Genomic DNA, 20,210 nt, shown 5'->3' with positions numbered 1-20,210 from the left:
TCTTGCAAGAGCCTGAATGTGTAGATGTCCCCCCAAATTCGTGTTTTGGAACCTTAACCCCCAATACTCGATATTAAGAGGTGGGGTCTTTGGGAGGCAAATAGGTCATGAGGGTAGAACTCTCACAAATGGGATTAGTATCCTCATAAAAAAGCCAGAGGGTTATTTTGTCCTTCCCCAATGTGAAGGTACAGTGAGAAGACAGCTGTTTACAAACTAGCAGGTAGCCTATCACCACAGATCAAATCTGACAGCACCTTCATCTCGAACTTTCCAGCCTCCAGAACTGTGAGAAGTAAGTGCTCATTATTTAGAAGCCACCCAGCTTGGGTATTTTTGATAAAAGTAGCCTGAATGAACAAAGATCCTCAAATAATACATACATAACCTCTCAAATATTCAAGTTATTATATTAAAGCTCAGTAGCTTTGGGGTGGGCAGCTGGAAATCCTCTTTAAAATCTTGCTTAAGACATTTCAAATATTATATATTTTGGCTAATATTGTAGTGTTGGTGATAAAAGTCTTTGAGAAACTCCATTTCTAAACACAAGTCAAATATCTTCAATTCTATTAGTGAAGAGTCTATAAAAATCTCGATTATACTAGAAATTGGCTCTCCCAATTTTTTTAAAAAAGATTTTATTTGTTTGAGCATGAAAGAGAGCACAAGGAGGCAGAGGGCAGAGGGAGAGGGAGAAGCAGAATCCCTGCTGAGCAGCGAGCCAGACGTGGGGCTTGATCCCAGAACCTTGGGATCATGACCCAAGCAAAGCCAAAGGCAGGCACTTAACCAGTTGAGCCACTCAGGCACCCCTGCTCTCTGAAGTTTTAACTGAGAGTCATTATAGTGAAAATAATTTTGACATATAGAACTTTGTTTTGATGTTATCTTGATAACTGTTATGTAGTGTCTGTCTCCCAGAAATTTTTTAATAAATAATTTGAAATTGATTTACCATGTGGTTGGTCACTTTGTTCCAGGTAGCTCACAAATTCAAATTAAAAAAAAAAAAGTTTTCTGAAGGATGATGGGAGACATGTCAATCAAGAGAGCTTCTTGGGAAAGTTTTCCATAGAAATGCCATTGTGTTGGGAACTTTGGGCAGAAGTTGTCTATATAAGGTATCTGCTTTTTAAAGGAATAGTTTTATTTGAGAAAATTTTTCAGTTAGTAGAGAGGATATTCCATAAGACCCTGTAGAGACAGGAGTTGATAAGAAGTCCTGTGAGACTCTGGCCTAGATAGAGGAACTTGTTTTATCCACAACGTAACTCCTAAGGCCTGCACTGAGATTGCTTCCCTGGAGTCAGGGAGCTGCTGTTCATAGGAGTTACCTCTGAGGGAGGGCATCCCAGCTTTATGTAGAGGCACTAACGCTGACTTTATGGAAAACTTCTCCTGTCTGTGCTGCTGTTGAAAGACTTTTTGCTCCCCCCACCCCCAACTTCTACTATAATAAAATGAGAAATTTCAGGTCCAGTTCATGAATGCAGTTAATGACAGGGATAATTACTCTGTTGCATTCCAAATTCCTCAAGTACCTAGTGAGAACTTAATGAAAAGCAGAATTATTCTCGATGACAGATACAATTGTGATCATCTTGAGAATTTCTAATAAAATAATATCTACTAGGATACATCTATAGGACAATATCTAATAGGATACTCTCCGGATGATCTTAATTGTACAGCAAGAAGGAGAAGAAGAGAAGGGAACTAATGATAAAATTTAATTTTGAAATCTACATGTGCTTTTTTACAAGGTGAAAGGGAAACTTTTTAGTGCTCATCAGATGAATTTATCAATCAAGAATTCAATGAAAATATGTATGGTGAATGTTTTGGATTTATTGCATAAAATAAAATATATCCACACTTCTCAAGAGTCTTAGGGGATGCCTGGGTGGCTCAATTGGTTAAGCATCTGCCTTTGGCTCAGGTCATGATCCCAGGTCCTGGGATTGAGTCCCACATTGGCGGGGAGCCTGTTTCTCCCTCTGCCTGCTGCCACAACCCTCCCCCCAACCCCGGCTTGTGTGCACGTGCTCTCTCTCTCACTCTGACAAATAAATAAATAAAATCTTTAAAAAAAAGAGTCCTAAAAGATATTCTGCTACTTCGAAGCAAATATATAGTGTTCTGCATGCATTTACAGTGTAAAATAATTTCTGTACTGTGGAAGAATGTTTGATTTTTATACCAATAGATTACACATTAATTTTTTGTTCTTTTAAAATGCTTATAAAGTTTTGTAAGAATTCAATTACTTTAATCATTAGAAAATCAACCAAAACACAAAAATTGTATCTATGATTCTTAATAATAACAGCAGTTATGCTTTCCTACTCTGCACGGACATTTAACTCTATTTCATTCATGTCATTTGACTGTTAATGTCCTTGTTTTCTCCTAATGTGTCCTTCATTATTGAGATCCTCTTTTTTTTAATATTTTATTTATTTATTTGACAGAGAGAGAGATCACAATTAGGCAGAGAGGCAGGCAGAGAGTCGGGGGGAGGGCGGCTCCCTGATAAGCAGAGAGCCCCATGTGAGGCTCCATCTCAGGACCCTGAGATCATGACCCGAGCAGAGACAGAGGCTTAAACCACTGAGCCACCCAGGTGCCCCTATTGAGATCCTCTTTTAGGTCACACACTCATAAATAAGAGAAAACTCTAAAATCCAAAGGACCACTCTTGAAGATTTCTATTTGTCTGATATATTCATCACAAAACTATAGACAATAACATCATTTAAACATTGTAATGCTTGTTTTCATATCAGGGTTCTCCATGTTAATAGGTCCAGAAAACTCTTTTGATAGATTCTGGTTTTATAGTGATGAATTAATCAAAAGCATGTTTAAAAAATCATCTGGCATATTTTTTCCTTATTAATGTATTTTCTCATTATGATTGATAAATATTCCAGGAAGTAAAAAACATTATTTTACCATATACATGCTACCACATATTTCTAAGTCACTATTCATTGCTTGCCATGTATCAGGCGCTTCTTAAGTGTTTTGCATAGAATATTCTACTAATTCTCACAATTAGTAGATGCAGGTTCTCACAAGAACCAGCATATTAGGTATTAATAGGTCTATATTACAGATTAAAAAAATGAAGTCTCAAGAGGCATTTTAACTACCTGCATCTCCACAAAACAGGAAGTAGTAATAGAACCAGAAGGAAACCTGTTAGCCTGACTTCAAAAAAGTGTCAAAAATTCAAAAATTAGGGAGTTCATAGGATAATATATACTTGATGGAATAAATTTGAATAACTAAAGTATATTTTTAAAAAAAGTAATGGGCCTTTAATCTTACATAGCTAAATTACTGATTATGTATTTGTTGAGTTGACTTACCGGTTCAGAAAATTGTATCGAGAGGTTTTTTTTTTTTTTACTTCAAAGCCTTCCTAGGGGTACCTAGGTGGTTCAGTCAGTGAAGCATCTGCCTTTGGCTCAGGTCATGATCCCAGGGTTCTGGGATTGAGTCCCACATCAGGCTCCTTGCTCAGTGGGGATCCTGCCTCTCTCTCTGCCTGCTTCTCCTGTTTGTAAGGTAATTCTCCTAAAGTGCTCAATAGCTAACATAATTATTTGATTAAAACAAAGACTGGTTGCAAGTTTTAGTTGAGTAGTTAGAAAATCCAGGTTTATTGATGTATTAGTTAGGAAAAGCTGATAAAAACACTGGTTCAAAATGTCAATCATTTGAGAAACTAAAGGTTTGGTTCTTGCACTCACTATAGCCCTGTGGTGACCAGGAGGGTGATAAGGCAGGGTGATGACTCCGTTCCACAAAGTTACTCAGGGACCTAGATTCTTTCTATGCAGTGAATCTGAAATTAACTTTAGACTCCTGCACTGGAAGGTTCTACCTCTGCCCGGATGTAAAGGAAAGAGGGACCATAAGAGGACCTCGTAAGATCTTTAGGGGTCGGATGTAGAAGCAACATCAATCACTTCCACACACATTTCACAATGAGAATTCAGTCATATGGCCCCACCCTAACTGTAAGCAAGGCTGGGAAACAGTCTGCTTGTGCCCAGGAGGAAAACAAAAGAAGGTCTGGTGAACATACAGCTTTTTCTCTGCCCTAGCAGGCAAAAGACGTCATCATCAAAATCACAAGTGGGGACTAGAGTTTTTATGGTTGACACTGAAACCCCAGCAATTAGGGATAATGTAAGAGGTCAGCAAAAATTCCTCAGTTTGAGAAGAAACTCAGTCCTGGTTCCAAAATTATGAGCAACCAAGGGTGATTCATTTATTTTAGTATTAGAAATATGTCTTACTAGCTTGCCGCTTTTGCAATGCCAGGGTGAGCAAAGCCCAAGTGTTTTCATTACAATAGTGATTTTGTGGCAAATTTAAATAAAACTGGAGTGTTTCATATATTTCCAAATTATGACACCATTTTAAGGCACTATGAATTCACACCTTATTAAATGTGAAGATTATGAAATTAGACTCATTTTTAGGAGTAAAGAACTAGTTTTCCTAAAACTGTAAATTGTGTCATTCTTGAAGGGAAGAAAAAGACTAATGATACTATCTCATGCCCAAATATAGTAGAAGCAGCGGTTGAAAAATTGTCTTCCTCCAACTTTGCCAATGTACACGATTCCTGAGATATATTACCACATCCTATTTACTGTCCTTGGCTTGACTTCAACTGGAGACTGCCAATTCCTTTTGAAACAGCCAGAAATTTGTGGCAATCTTATTACAAATGGTCTATTTTTTTCCTCATGGAAATATTTTACTTCCTCTATTTTTCCATACTATGACTTTGAGAAGAACTTCTTTGCAATATGGTGGCTGTTTGTCAGTTCTACCATTACACTTAACCACTAAACTCTCAGAAAATAGTTTCTAGAAAGGAATTTGCAATTTTAGTACTGTTGATATTTTAAATTCCAAATCCAAATTTTATTCATCTGTGCATTTACTCATTCACTCTAGAGTGTTTTTGGCTTATCCTCTAGATGACAGGCACGGTGCTTAGTATTAGGAATCAAACTTCAACAAATCCTGACTTCCAACTCACATTCTTGTGGGGGAGACACACAAGTAATCAGATAAATAAAATCCAGACAGTGGAAAGTGTTATAAAGAGCAAAAGTGGGGCTTCTGAGTTTCCATGCAATAATAACTGAGTCTCTGAAATAGAGAAAAAATTAAAGAGTCTACTTTAAGATGGTTTAGGGTGATGACCTCTTTATTTTGAAGTGAAGTTTAAACTAAGACTTAATTGTTGAGAAAAATCCAATCACATGAAAGGACAGGAAAAGAATAAATTTGAAGGCTCTGAGATGGGTGTATGACTAGTGCAGTGAGTCCAGGGGCTGGAGAACTAAAGGATTGGAAAGGGAAGCAAGGGCCAAGCCATGCAGAGCCCTTTTAGTCATGGAAAACCAAAGATTTTACATAGGAAGTGTCTTGCAGCGTTTTGCTCCTGTAACAGGATTTACATTTTCAGATCATTTTTGTGGTTTCATGGGAGAATAGGTTGAAAGGGTAATAGCAGAAATGGAGAGACCGATTAATGAGTAATCTAGGCAAGGCATCACTGTGACTTGGATCAGGGTAATGAGAGCAGAGATGGAGAAAGGTAAGGATCTCTATGGAAGCTCCGAGACAGGCTGGTGAGAGGAACTGAGTGTTAAGAGGAGGGAAGGGTCAAATGTGAATCTTAGGTTCTTGGCTGGTAACTAAGTGTATGATGGTACCATTTACTGAAATGTGGATGATTACAACAGGAATATGACTGGGAGGGTCAAATAACATATTTGGAACAACCAAGCTATATGAGATGTGTAAGAGTCATTCAGTGTAGATTTCAAATGACAGCTGCATGTAAGCCTGGATCTAGGAGGAAAGTTTGGGTTAAAGGAGCATTTATCATCTCATGGATGGTACCTACCTTTGTAGAAATGGTTGAAATCAACTGGGAAAGGGTACATATGAGTAAGAAAAGAGTGCTTAGAACCCAACTGGGAGAGACCTCAATATTTAAAAGGTGAGTAGAGGAAGAGGCTGATGCGTAGAGTCTAGATCCTCACGGTAATACTTGAAAAAAAGGATTAAAATCAGTGAAATTTTCTCTTTACCAGGAACTCTCTAAATTGTGGATGCTTGAAAAAACTAGAATAGATGTGATCATGCATCCTTACCAGATATTTGGGTCAGGTTCTTTAGTGCAAAATTCATATATAAGATGCCGTTTTAATGTTCATAACAGACTTCCTACCAAGTGTATCTTATAATGTTCGTGTGTACAGAGATTTCCACAAAACCATTGCCATCTTTATTTATTTTGTCTAGATGTAAAACAGACAGCATGTCACATTACACATATTGCTAAAATCCCTGCAGCTTAATATATACAGATTTGTGAATTTTGAATGATTTGAAGTTCATGAATATCTTGAAGTTGGTTTGTTTTGTCTTGTTCAAACTCTGGATTTCATGTTTTTGCAGTTTAATACATTTCTTGAGAGGAAAGAAATATTTAGATTTCCAGCTAGACATAAAATTGTCAGAGAGAATAGAAGTTAAACACATAGGGAAACAAAGGTAACACATCTTGGAAAATATTAGGAAAACCTTTAAATGGTCTAGGCAAATTCAGTCAAGGTGTTTTATTTTTAATCAAAACTCTAGAGAAAGAAAGGTTAGCTTTTGGGAAAATTAATGAATGTTGTGCACTTAGGTGAAAAATAACTGCTAGGTGCTCTATTTTTCAGAAACTTCTAACAAATTTTTTTGATCAGCAATACCATAGTAATATCATATAGAGATAAAAATGTATAGACATTTTTACAATTATTTTTATATCTTACGCCATTTCCATAACAACATGATTCTCCACATCTGTCAGGCTTGTGGGTGGGTAAATCAACATGCCCTTAAATGCTAAAGACTGTTTTAAGACCCTGGAGTTGTCCCATTAATTCAATCCATTTGCATGCTTCTTACATGCCACTTAGAAGGCCAATTTGCTTACGTCCCTTTCTTTCTTTTCTTTTCTTTTTTTTTTTTTTTAAGATTTCATTTCTTTATTTGACAGAGAGATCACAAGTAGGCAGAGGGGCAGGCTGAGGAGGGAAGGGAAGGAGGCTCCCTGCTGAGCAGAGAGCCTGATGCAGGGCTGGATCCCAGGACTCTGAGATCATGACCTGAGCCGAAGGCAGAGGCTTAACCCACTGAGCCACCCAGGTGCCCAACTTACGTACCTTTCTTAATACCTATTTACTAGAGTCCTCATCTTTTATCTTGGCATTCAAGGCCTTCTACGATCTTGCCATATCTAAACCTTAAATCTATTTCTCCCACTACCCCTTACATTGGGAATGTAATCCCTATGTTATGACTAATTTACCCATGCCTATTTATGTATTTCATATAATTCCTATCTGAAAATGCTTTCTATGTATTTCTAACTCTACATTGAGATTACCGCATTGTGTCTTCTACTCAGTGACATGCTTCCTCCTTTTTACAAGAGGAAGGTGGGATTGAGTTTTATGGATTTTTTGGTCTCCCTTACACTGTCTGGACAAGGGACATATTATAAACTGTATTTATCAATAAATGTTTCTTGTTTAATTAGATGATTCATATACAAAAAGCCCTGATGAGAAGGATGAATAAACATGATCAGAGAGGTTAATGTAATTAGATTAATTCTGCCTTCAAAACTCACATCTTTGATATTATTCCACACTAAACCCCACAAAGAAACACAGTGCTGTCAGTGGTCACTTTCCACGGTCTTTTTTTTTTTTTTTTTCCTCAAATACTTTCATGAGTAAAGATTTCTTGGTCAGTCCCTGGTGTTTTACAAACAGAATGATTTTCTAATGTGTGTGATATAAATAAAGAGAACCTCATTCGAAGATTTAGTGAGTTGGCAATCATAGATTCCTGGGAGACTTTCAGGAGATATATCTCCTTCCTCCCTTCAGGTTTTCCAAATACATTTATGACCAGGTTCCTAGTGGCTAGGGAGCAAAGGGACCCACCTCACCAAGAGATGGACTGTTTAGCAGATTCTGTGGAGACCACCCAGATCCCTCTTTAGGATGGAGAGAAAGGATCACCTTAGTGGCTGGGGCTACTGGGTTCTGACATCTCACAGCTGAGTCCTGAAGTGAAAATCTGTCTTGGTGGAAGGAAATCACTTGGTCCAGTGCTATGTCTCCAGCCCAGGGAGAGCCTGCAACCAATGCTGGTCAGTGGAGGGATACAGAGGCCTGCCCCTCTGCCTCAGTAAGCAGCAGGCCTGAAGGGGAGCTCAACTCTAGGGCTCCCTAAAGAATTGCTTGAGGTCTGTGTTGCAACTCCGTCGAGGTTCAGCCTTAGCGTGTGCTTGCTCTTGCTTCATTCACTGCTTCACATGTATAATCCCCAAGAACAATCCCCAATAAATCTTGAGCACACAAATCTCCAATTTACACTCCGTTTCCAGGGAACCAAGCTAAGACAGCATATATTCATAACAGGCCTTAATAACAGCCTGTCCTCACTCTCGCTCCTGCGTGGAGAGAGATTTGTAGGTGTGATATTTGGAGACTTTCAGAGCTCCGTTTCTTTCTGTTTTCCGCCAGCTTCCTCAAATTTACTGGAACTGATCTCAGCATTGTAGGGATGCATTCAATGTTTCTTTAAAAAGTTATTTATGTTTCTTGTACCTCGGAAGAATCAGCATGGCACTAAGACTCAGAAAACTTAGATTTTGTATCTGGGTCTTATACTTCTCAGTCTTGGAGCTTTTCTATGGCTCAGTGTCTGCACTTAAAGTTAGTTTAATGACATCCACCCTCCAGATATCTGATAATGTTCCAAATGAGATTAGATGCATAAAAAATTAAATTAAATTAGAAATACATTTCCATTTATAAACATAATCATATTTTAAAAAGAAAAATACCGTTATTAAAAATAATCAGTGACTTTTTCAAAATCATACCCTCTTTAACCCTCCTGTTTTTTTTTGCAATCGAGTTTTTAAAATTGACTTAAATGTACATACCTTCAGGGTCTCAGAAGACTTTAGACATCGTCTCATTCTCCTTTTCCCGCATAAGGAAGTGGTGGTAGCATACAGCTGAGAAATTTGTCTATCATACGATTAGTTAGAAAAAGATACAAAACTAGTACCTAGGGCTCCCCATTTTCTTAATGCTTGATAGGTGTTTTTTTCATTTGTAAGGCTGACAGAAATTTAGTCAAATTAATTTTGACTTGTAATCTCCCCCCGTACCAATATTTGTTGTTTTGTAAAAAGTTATTCCATCCTTTCCATTTTGAGTAATTCAGCTTTGTTTTCTCTCTTTTCATTTTCATTTTTCCTTTTTGATTTAAATGTAGCCCATCAAAATGAGCTTACATGGGATTGTCCCAAAAAGAACATGCAAGCCCCTTTAATATAAGATGGAGGTAGTACTAAATATAGACTTAATTCAGTAAACTGACATCTCAGCAAATGGTCTTTTTACCTCTGTAGACAAGTCTGTGCCTGTGTGTGCACATGTTTTAAAGGATGGCATTTTCACATTGCCACCAAAGCACTCTCTATAAGAAAATAACTCACATTTGTCAGGTAGAGTTGGGAGCTATGGGGCTGGTTATGGCTGACTTCTGTCTCGGATTTTTCCTTTCCCATTATTCTGTTTGACATTTCTGAAGCCAATTTTACATTTTAGTAGAGCCATAAATAATGGTGATAAGCTGGAAAGGCTGGACTATACAAGAATGGAGAAAAGAGATAAATAACATACATATGTTCTGTTACATGAAAGGGCAAGGGGGCATTAAATGTTAGGTAAGCCCAATTCTAAGCAAAACACTCTGAGTGACCAGGAAAAATACAAGTCAGTTTCAAGCCCTTCAGTTCAGTAATTGGAAGTAGAATCTTCCAGTCAGGATGCTTCTTTCTGGGTGTTCTAGAAGGGTCCTCCATTAATTGTCCTTCAGGCAAGGTTAGGTGAGAAGGTATCTGTCCCCACCTGATGACTCCTCTGGCAGCTCTTCCCCAAGACTGCCCCAAAGGGGAGTCCACTGCTCCCAGCACCTCCAGTGAGAAGCACCCATGCCCCACGAGACCAGCGCCTTCTTGCCCACAAGCCTGCAGCCACAGTACGGCTCTGCTTGAGACCTTGTAGGAAAAAAACACAACGAACTTCCTTCACCTTACACTCTTTATTTTTTCGTGAGTATTCTTTCTCTTGCTTATTTCTGAGGAGTGGCTATTTAAATGCTAGGTCTTCTTCTTCCATGACCACGCAGAACATACACAGGGCATTTACAATTTATAAACTCAGCCAATGTCGGCACTTCCGGGCATTGCCCGGCTTTTGTTTTCAAAGCCACTTCCGGTTGGGCTTGGAAGGCAGCAGGATATCTCCTCTGTCCCCCAACAATGCAGCTAAAGGTTTTAAGACTTCTAAGCTCCATGCCAAGAAGTGAGAGTTTTCGGGGCGTGTCGCTGTTTCCGTGTGAGAAATAATGGCAAGCAGAGATACAGCTAAAGGCAGGCAGGGTGAAGGCTTGGACTTCCTTGGACTCCAAAGGTCTCACTTGCAAGTTGTTTACAAAGGGGCTGGGATCAAGATGGCGGCTGATTTGCGGACGGCCCGAGGAAGGGCCTGCCAAAGTAGAGGTGATGGGTAGGGAGAGCCTGAGAGAATCACTGACTGATAAGGATGAAGATCTTCCTGGTAAATCTCAAGACTGACTTTCCAGGATTCCAGAGTAAAAGTCAATGATTATCAAGATTACAGACAAAACAGGCTTTCTGCTTTAAACAAACAAACCCCCGCAAAACACCGCTACTTTCCTGCCTGAGTAATGCCAAGAATATTAAATCTGGAGAATCGGCCACACTGACATTCCTGTCCTGGCGGGCGGAAGAGGACATGGATTCAAGTTCCTGCCAACCTTCGCCACTATATCTTCACTGCAGTGGCCTCTGAGGCCAGATAATTATACTCCCTCTCTTCTTAACAATTCGTCTTTCATTACAAAGCCGCACGACCTATCCTGTCACTAAAGCCAACCAACATGGCCGGGAAGGAAGTGACCAGACATTGCAAGCCTTCCCAAACCGAGGAAATTATATATTTCAACAACTAGTACTGATTTTTTTTTTTTTTTTTTTAATGCCAAGCTATGCAGCTTAGCTGTCAGAGCAGTGAAGTGAAAATAAAATTAGGGGCCAAATGCCTAAGCCCTCAAGAAATGTCATGGAGAAGAAGCAAAAACAAGGAAAAGGTTTACCTTATCATTAATTTTTTAAATGTTTAAATATATGGATTTTATTATCAGTGCACTGAAAATGGAATCAGTGACCCATTGGACCCAATGCTTATATTTAAGAAATACCTTGAACTTTAAATAAACACTGTTTTCCTTTCTCTTGGGTTAATTTACTTGCAGATGTGTGACATAGGTTGGGAATATACACCCAGCTGAAAAAGACAGACAAGGGCAGTGCAGAGCCTTGTTTTCTTACCATTCAGTCTTTATTGAACAAACATAGCTTTCAAAAGAAACATGAACTTCTTTCTTATCCACTTCAGGGACAGAGAAATTGAACTGAAGTCAGAATCCAGAGTTACCTCCAGTGACCACCAAATAGCATTTTAAAATCTTGTAGTGTTTTGTTTTTGCTATTTTTTTTTCTTTCCTTTTCCTTTTCCTATGCAGGCTTGTGAATTTCTAAGCAGCCCAGTCCTGCTGCCTCCTTATTCCTGCATTTATTAGCAGTAAAGATCTATCAAGCAGCTAAGCAGCTGTAGGGAATTCACATCACCTTGCTGGGCCTGAGCTTTTGCTCTGGAAACCAAGAGAGTTCAATTAAACCATTTCCTGCTCTGGTGTTTGGGTTGATTTTCTAGGTCTAGGTAGATTTGATGTTTGCGTGTGCGTGTGTGTTGGGAGTGGAATCTCTTACCGTAGCTGGAAATACTAGAGAGAGGCCCCCAGCCAAAGAGAGAATTCCCATCCACGTGTGAAGGAGACGGTGGGTGGTGATTGCCACGGATATCTTCAGAACCTCTTGCCCCCTTTCCCTCTCCTGTTAGAGGAGATTTTTCCTGTTTTCAGCTAAGTATGCTATAGATTTGTACTGCACTTTGGTATATAAAGAAAAAGCAATTATTCCCACAGATGATTAGAAAATATCACTTTGAAAAATGACATTCATCAAGAATCTTCACGCCTTTGAATAGGAAGGAAAATAATGGTATTGGATGTTGAGCTGGTGTCGAAATGGACAAACCCACAATCAAAGGAGGTTACCGTCCCAGTTATAGATTATCTCCTTGGTACGATTCAAGAGTCAACTGAATATTTTAACACCACGTTGAAGTTTTTAATTGTTCTACAATAATTTTCATTGCCTCCATAATATAACTTATTTATGCATAAACTCTGTCTTAGTGGAATAGCTTTTGTTTACTGGTAAAATTAAATTTGCCTCATGTTAGTTTGAGCAGGATGAATTACAAGACGTACAGGGTACATTAGCTTCTCCGGGCTACCGTAACAAACCAGCTGACTTAAAATGACAGAAATATATCCTCTCCCAGCTCTGGAGGCCAGAAGTTCCATACTGCCTGTCAGCAGAGAAGCACTGCCTCTGAGGACTCTGAGGGAGAATCCTTGCCTGACCCTCGCCTAGTTTCCAGTGCCTGCCCAGCAATCCTTACTTCTCTTGGCTTGTCTAAACACCACTGCAACCTCTGCCTGTCTTCTCCTCAGTCTCTGTCTTCTCCTTTCTAGGCTCTTAACAGGACACCCATCATTGGCTTTAAGGCCCACCCTAAACAAGGATGTTCTCATCACGACATCTTTACTTTACTCATATTTGCAAAGGACCTAATTCCAAATAAGGCTGCATTCTGAGATTTCAGGAGGACATATCTTTTGGGGGTCACTCTATCTCTTGGTAAGATTGGGCTGCTATAACGAATTACCACAGACTGGGTGATGTAAACAACCAACATTTATTTCTCACACTTCTGGAGGTTGGAAGTCCAAGATCAAGGCGTTGACAGATCCAGGGTCTGGTTAGAACCTACTTCCCGGTTTGGAGATGGCCATCTTCCCGCTCTTTCCTCACAGGGCAGAGAGCAGAGACAGAAAGCAAGTTCTGGAATGCCTCTTATAAAGGCACTAGTCCCATCACGAGGCTCCACCCTCATTACCTAATCACCCCACCTCCTGATACCATCATGTTGCCGACTAGGCTTTCAACACTGGGTTTTGTAAGGGACACAGACATTCAGTCCATAGTGTCGTTCAACCCGCCACATGGGGGACAGTCATGGAACTCAAGCACAGAAATCGCTGCCAGGCCTCAGAAGCCACTGGAAATATCAACTCGGAAGCCCTGTGGAAACAAAATGCATTCTCTCAGGCATCCTCTCTCTCCCTCTAGGGCTGCCTGGATCCTGATTCTGCTTCTCCATGCATATTAGCTTCAATCATTTTTCTCTGCAGAAGTGTTTCCTGCGGATCTTTGACTCCTCTGCCTTTAGCTCAAGAAACCCATAGGGGATGACTAAACTCTCAGTCTCCATTCTAAACGCCTACAAACAAAAACAAAAACAAAACACAATAACCTCGTGGACCAGTTTAGTTCAAGCCTCTATCATGAGTCCTTCAGAGCTAGTCAGGAGAAGGGTCAGGTAAGCGAGGTCTTGGAAAGGAAAGGCACTGAATAAATTACAATAGTAAATAAGAGATTAGTAAATAAGAGATGTTTATGCTATTTCCAATGTTGCCTGAGACACCATTTAACCTTTTAAAATAATTCCCAAAATACCTCAGAGCCATCTAAAATGACTTCTAGGTTTAGACTTCCCAGACATGTAGGATCTTTGTCATAAACTATCAAATTCCATGTTCTAAAATCACAGTAGCACCAGCCAGGCCTGTCAAGGTAGTTTGCAGTTACTTTTCTGGAAAATCTTCAAGAAAACCCCAAGCTATATGTCCTGCAATTAGGACACTAGTCCTGGGTCTGACAGCTTCTCTGAATTCTGTGAAATTTTCTAAATATATATAAGGGTGGAGATCTATGTGGCCTGTGAGATATGGTCTCTTTCTCCTGAAGAGAGGTCACTACATGGCAGTAAGGAATGAACAGACCCTGAAAGGAGGGTGTTTAGGTGCTTGGAGGAGAAGGGATGGCGGGGACTGTGCATGTGTTCATGGGCATGACAGGAAGGATACTCTGAGGACTTTGTGATAAGTGGAGGAATGATATACTGGTTGGAAATTGAAAAACCTCAGAGAGAGTGAGTAAATGCATTGACCACAATTAAATAAGTTCTCCTTTTCCTTGACAAATCACGGAGCTCTCAGAAGTGTGGGAAACTGGGCTTCATACATGAAATGACACCATGGATAGAAGTGAGGTGGCCAACACGTATAATATGGCTTCCACATCTCAGAGACAACATCAGGGATCATAGTGTGTGGGGCACGTACCATGGGTACTCCTGAAGCCTGAATAGGAAGAGTGCCACAAGGTCCAAGTGTCATTAAATAGAACTGGCAGGTGCAAGGTAAGAAATTGGCTGGTGTGGGAAAGGCAGGGTTGTTGATTTTATATACCAACTGCTGAAATAATGCTGGATGTGTTCACTGAAATCATCAGAGAAATATGTGATAAGAAAAACTATCCTGTTACTGAGATGATAGACCTAGAAGTGAGAGAGAGAGTGAGTGGTATGGGCTATAGGATAAATAGGATGACTTCACAGTTGATTATAATAGATTATGTTAATTTCCTGAACACATTGTTAGGAGTGATGTCCATATGGTTGTTATATGATCTGGATAAATTTTGCCCCTCCCTCCAAAGCCCTAACCTTCAGTGTGACTGTATCCGGAGTCAGGGCTTTTAGGCAAGGTGAAGTGGGGTCATAAGGGTGGACCCTAATCCTAGCAGACTGGTGATCTTTTTTCCAAGAAGAGGAAGAGAGATCTCCATGGGCACACACACAAGAAAGGCCATATAAGGACACAGTTGTGTGTGTGTAAGACAAGAAGAGGGTTCTCCTCAGACACCAACCCTGCAGGTCCTCGATCTGGGACTTCTCAGAAGCCATTCAGTCTATGCCATTTTGTTACAGCAGCCCCAAACGACTAATACATTTAACAGTCATAATCATAATCATAATTGCATGCATGTATAACATAAGTTTACATATTATTTCTTTAGGCTATGAAATTGCCCTGGCCAATGCTTCTATCTGCAGTAAAGACATCACCTACTGTAATTTTCTTTTTGGATGGGTATAGCATTTTGTGGATAATTGGATTTTTGATTGGACAAAGTTCAGAACCAAACTGCCAATACCATGCCAGAGTAAAAGAAAAATAGGGGCTGGAGCAGGGCAAATGGGAATGCTGTGAAGCTGGAGATAGAAATCAGAAGCACCATGCTGACAACTCTTTTTTCTCCTCCTAGATGCCTGTGGAGTCTTGTTGGTCATTGGTTTCCATCAAGAGCCAAGAAGGGCACTACATCTGCCTACACATGCATCAGTGTTTAGCATGTTTTTCCTGAATGGGTATGAAGAAGTTGTGAAACAGAAAGAAACTGAGGTGCTCTGGTTCAGCAAGACCCCCCCTGCTATGAACTGCATCTACCACTTTGGCTAAATATATCAGGAACTCGAGCTAACTTTATAATGGTTGTTTATTATTTGTAGTTTCTTCTGGTGACTTCTGAGCCCACCTTACATAATAAACCTTTCAATTCCTTTTTCCATTCTGGATTCAGTGTAGGGCCAAATGAGTGCTATTTTAATAAAGATAATGTAGGTGTTTTTTGGAGAAAAGTGAAATATTTGTTTTGCATGAAATCTGGAGATATTAGTTTCTAAATTCTCCTCTTACTAAAGACATAGAAGGAAAATGGGGACAGCTCAGGTGGATTGAAGAAGGGTTGGTAGGCACTGCAGACTTGGTACATGTGAGAAGTTTGAGAATAAGGGACAAAAGAACAAGTTTGTAAAACCAGTTTCAGAAGTTAAGCAATGAAAGAGCCTAAAAGAGAAGGTTTACAGCTTTCTGATACTAGAATCTGAGTAGAACACAACTTACTGAATAAATTTATTTGGAATTTACTGAATTTGCATCTTCCATTTGTGATTTATATATTGAAAATATCTGCCATATTCTTATTCTATGAAGATAGACTGAATGTGCTTTTCTTCCAGCATACATCTTTACTTGCCTTGGACCCAGTCAGTTACTCTTCTAGCAACGATTCATGCTGATTCATTTCATTGTTATTTGCTCCAATAATGGTAGCATGTAGGACTTCTTGAGTGTTTTTATAATCACATATTAATTCACCAAATCCTCACAACAATCAAGGAGAGAGTCAGCATTACCATTTCACAGTTAGGGACACTGAGGCTTGGAGAAGTTCTGGAACTTGCCCAACATTATACATATGTAGTAAAAGTAGTAGAACCAGGATATGAATGTAGGTAGCCCAGTTCTAGATTTCTTCCTCTTTTTTTTATTATTATTTTTTAAAATTTTATTTATTTGACAGAGATCAGAAGTAGGCAGAGAGGCAGGCAGAGAGAGAGAGAGCGGGAAGCAGGCTCCCTGCTGAGCAGAGAGCCTGACGCAGTGCTCGATTCCAGGGCCCTGAGATCACGACCTGAGCCAAAGGCAGAGGATTAACCCACCAAGCCACCCAGGCGCCCAGATTTCTTCCTCTTAACTGTTTTACTAACCAACTGTCACTGCCCAGTGTTTTACTGAAACTATATATGACATCCTAGAATTTGCAACTTACATTCAAGATGCCATTTCTTTTTTCTTAGATCGTGAATTTTTACATTTCTACACATCAGCGTTCTCCTGTAATAATGTCAATGCAGCATCTAGGCATGAAGACTGAATGTATTGCCTTGAGCCACCCAATTTTGGCCAGTGAGTTAACAATAGTATGGCTATTTCCCCATTTTCTTTTGATGCTCTAGCCCAGTAATTTAAGGTATAATAGGATGTCGGTGTTGGCATATAGCCAACTCACAGATGTCTTACCTTTTCCTGAATGTTCTCTAATGCCTCAACCTTGGCTGGAATGCACATAAGCAGAGTGACGCTGCAGGCACACCATAAGGAGAGGGCAGGAAGTGTGAGAAGGCTGATGTGTATGTGAAATGTACACCAAGAACGAGAAGCCTGGGGTCACAGTCGACATCTGGGGTGGAAGTTTGCTGCAGCTCCTAGAGATTACAAGAAGGCAATTATTAGAATGGAAATCTGTCGTGTTATTATATGACCTGCAAACACAGTTTGGGGTCAGAAGTTCTGGTTGGTGGGTCAGCCCTGGGACCCTCTTGGGAGGGCAGTATTATCAGATATGTGCTTGCTTTGGTGCTAGGGGAGACTTCTTTGTTAGTCCAAATCTCATCTTCAGAGATCTAGAGTGGATTCCACTGAGAGTTTGCATGTGCCAGTTCGAGCTCCTGGTAATAAAAAATGGGATGAAATGACTGGGGGACTGGACTTTTTATTACACAACAGACTGCTCAGTATCCACCAGCTCATTCTCGTCCTCTAGTGGGTCAGGTAGGCTAGAGTGCGTCTTAAACAATAGGATCTGTGTTCAGGACATTTTCTCTTGCTCCTGATCTTCAGATGACATACTTCCTTTGGAACTACAAATGCTATTTGGCATCTTAGGTCATGTGGACATAATAGATAAGGAAGTATAGTGGAAGTTTGGGGTTGAAGCCATGTAATATGGCTTCTGAGTTTTGTTTCCTGGTTATTCATATTTTCAAGGTTGCCACCAGTTTCCTATCCAGGGAACAAAAATAGGGTGCCAAGGAAGAAATGACAGTGACAAGTCCTTATAAAAGTCTAAAGTCACTGACTATCCAGTGGGACAAAAGACACTATCAGCTGCATATATTAACAAACACCCACTCAGGTTTTGAAATATCTACTTATAATAACTCAATTGAAACCCAATTATAGAAACTTTCTACACTAATGATGAAACATCTGTATTATCATCATTCTGCATGTTAGTGGCCTTTAAATTTTTGAAATAAAGGAGCACTAAAAGGGAAAACCTACATAATACTCATGGTCGCAAAGATGTTTTTCCCTCAATTTGAGAACATGAATTTTAGTTGTCCCTTGCAATATGCGAATAGAGGATGTCTGTGTATTTGTCCTGTTTAAAGAAATATCAGTCATAGGCACATTAAGCAGGTAAACTACAAAATCTGAATTTTGACAAACTATAAATTGATAGAATAAAACTGTCTAAAAATTAAGAAAAAATACATATTTGCATGTTTTATAAAATGCTATCCCATTTTAACCTTTTTAAAGTACTCATTTATAAACAGATGATTTATTAAGCACTTTAGAAACCCTGAGAAATGTAACATGAATTTAAAGTAAGGTTTTCAGAAAGTCAACTTCTATTTTTCATTTTTTGGCCTAAGTCCTCTTTCAGCAAATGTAAGGGTGAACCAGGCCATATAGTGTGATGGTGACGTGTTTGTTCAGGGCTCACAAAGCATTTGGTCCTCCTGCTCCCCTGCCGATTGTAGCCCTGAGTTGGGTCCAGCAGCCACATGCATGCCCTATGACAGATCCCCTCCTGGGAACCTCCATCCATCCTGACTGACATGAATGGCAAGGTTTTCCAAGGTTCCTGTCAGATTCCATTATGTTGTAGCCACCTTTAGATTTCTTTAGATCGTGTGTCTTAGGACCTCAGAAATAAGGTTATAATTTCAAACCAAAAAGAGCATACTACCAGTGGCTATCTCAACGAACCACCCACAGATATGATCACTGCCAGGCTGTCTACCTTTGCCATTTTCATTTTGTAGATGGAGCTATGGCAGCCACTGCTAGAATTAACAAGCGACTAGAAGAATTATGAGCACACTTTGAAAGGAAGAGCCTCTGCTGTTGATTCAAATGTTAACACAAATTGAGAGATTATGAGTTTCTCGCTGCAGCATGTCAATAACATCTTCATTGATTTCCACCTTCCCCCAAACAAATCTGTAAAATGTGAGCATATAAGCACTTCAATGTTTACACACTGGAAAGTGGAGGTTTTAGTATTAATGTTGCCATATGGCTTGTCATCAGGCTTTCCCCCCTACTGGAGTTTTTCCTGTTTTCTTTAACATGAAACCCAGACGCCTCTGTTGCTGGTCAGTGTCCTCTGCAATCGGGCTCTATCCTACCCATCAGACGATATACTCTTTGAGTTTCCCATATGGATGCTCTAGTTAAGCCCCCCTTCTCTTCATCTATGCTAACCTTAACTAATTTTGAGGCAACTTTCTCAATTCAAAAATCAGTCTCTTGACTATATCTCAGTCCTTACGCACTTAACTAATTTTTTAAAAAGATTTTTTTATTTGACAGAGATCACAAGTAGGCAGAGAAGCAGGCAGAGAGGAGGAAGCAGGCTTCCCGCTGAGTAGAGAGCCCGATGCGGGGCTTGATCCCAGGACCCTGAGATCATGACCTGAGCCGAAGGCAGAGGCTTAACCCACTGAGCCACCCAGGCACCCTCAACTCCTTAATTTAGCACTGAATTTACTACCTAGGTATACACTACCTCAATTTGTAGTGGGATGCTATTCTTTATTTTCTGTGTGCCACTCTACTCCCTTCAACTGTTCTAGAGGCAGGAAACAACTAAATAAGGAAGTCCAGAAACAATTAAATGCCATTTTCTGGGTCAGACACCAAGTGGATTGGGATGTCTAAGAGTCAAATCAACTCTAGAACCAGCTGATTTCTAGCAAGGATAGCAAGAGCAGCCCATCCTTTACCAATAGCCCCATCCTACGGGTCCTCAAGCCCTTACCCTAATGAGAGACAGTTTCCGCTGCTATAATCTCCCTGTCCTAGCTGGGAAATCAGGGCTGAGAAAGTAGAGAGGAACAACAGTCTATAATCAACTCAGGACTTTCCATTGTTATAATCTCATTACGTGAGGAGTTATTTTTAAAATACAGTTGAATGGAATGAAACTGGCCCTCATTTCCAACCCAGATTTTGAGAGGAAAAAAAAAGTTAAACATTCATGAAATACAAATTTAAGACTATTTTTTTAAAATTGTATTTTCTTTCTGGAAATGGCAGAGCAAAATCTATAAGAT

This window comes from Lontra canadensis, unplaced genomic scaffold (assembly GCF_010015895.1).
Source record: "Lontra canadensis isolate GAN:19392208 unplaced genomic scaffold, GSC_riverotter_1.0 scaffold102, whole genome shotgun sequence".
Taxonomy (NCBI): Eukaryota; Metazoa; Chordata; class Mammalia; order Carnivora; family Mustelidae; genus Lontra; species Lontra canadensis.
Note: the sequence above shows the minus strand (reverse complement) of the source record.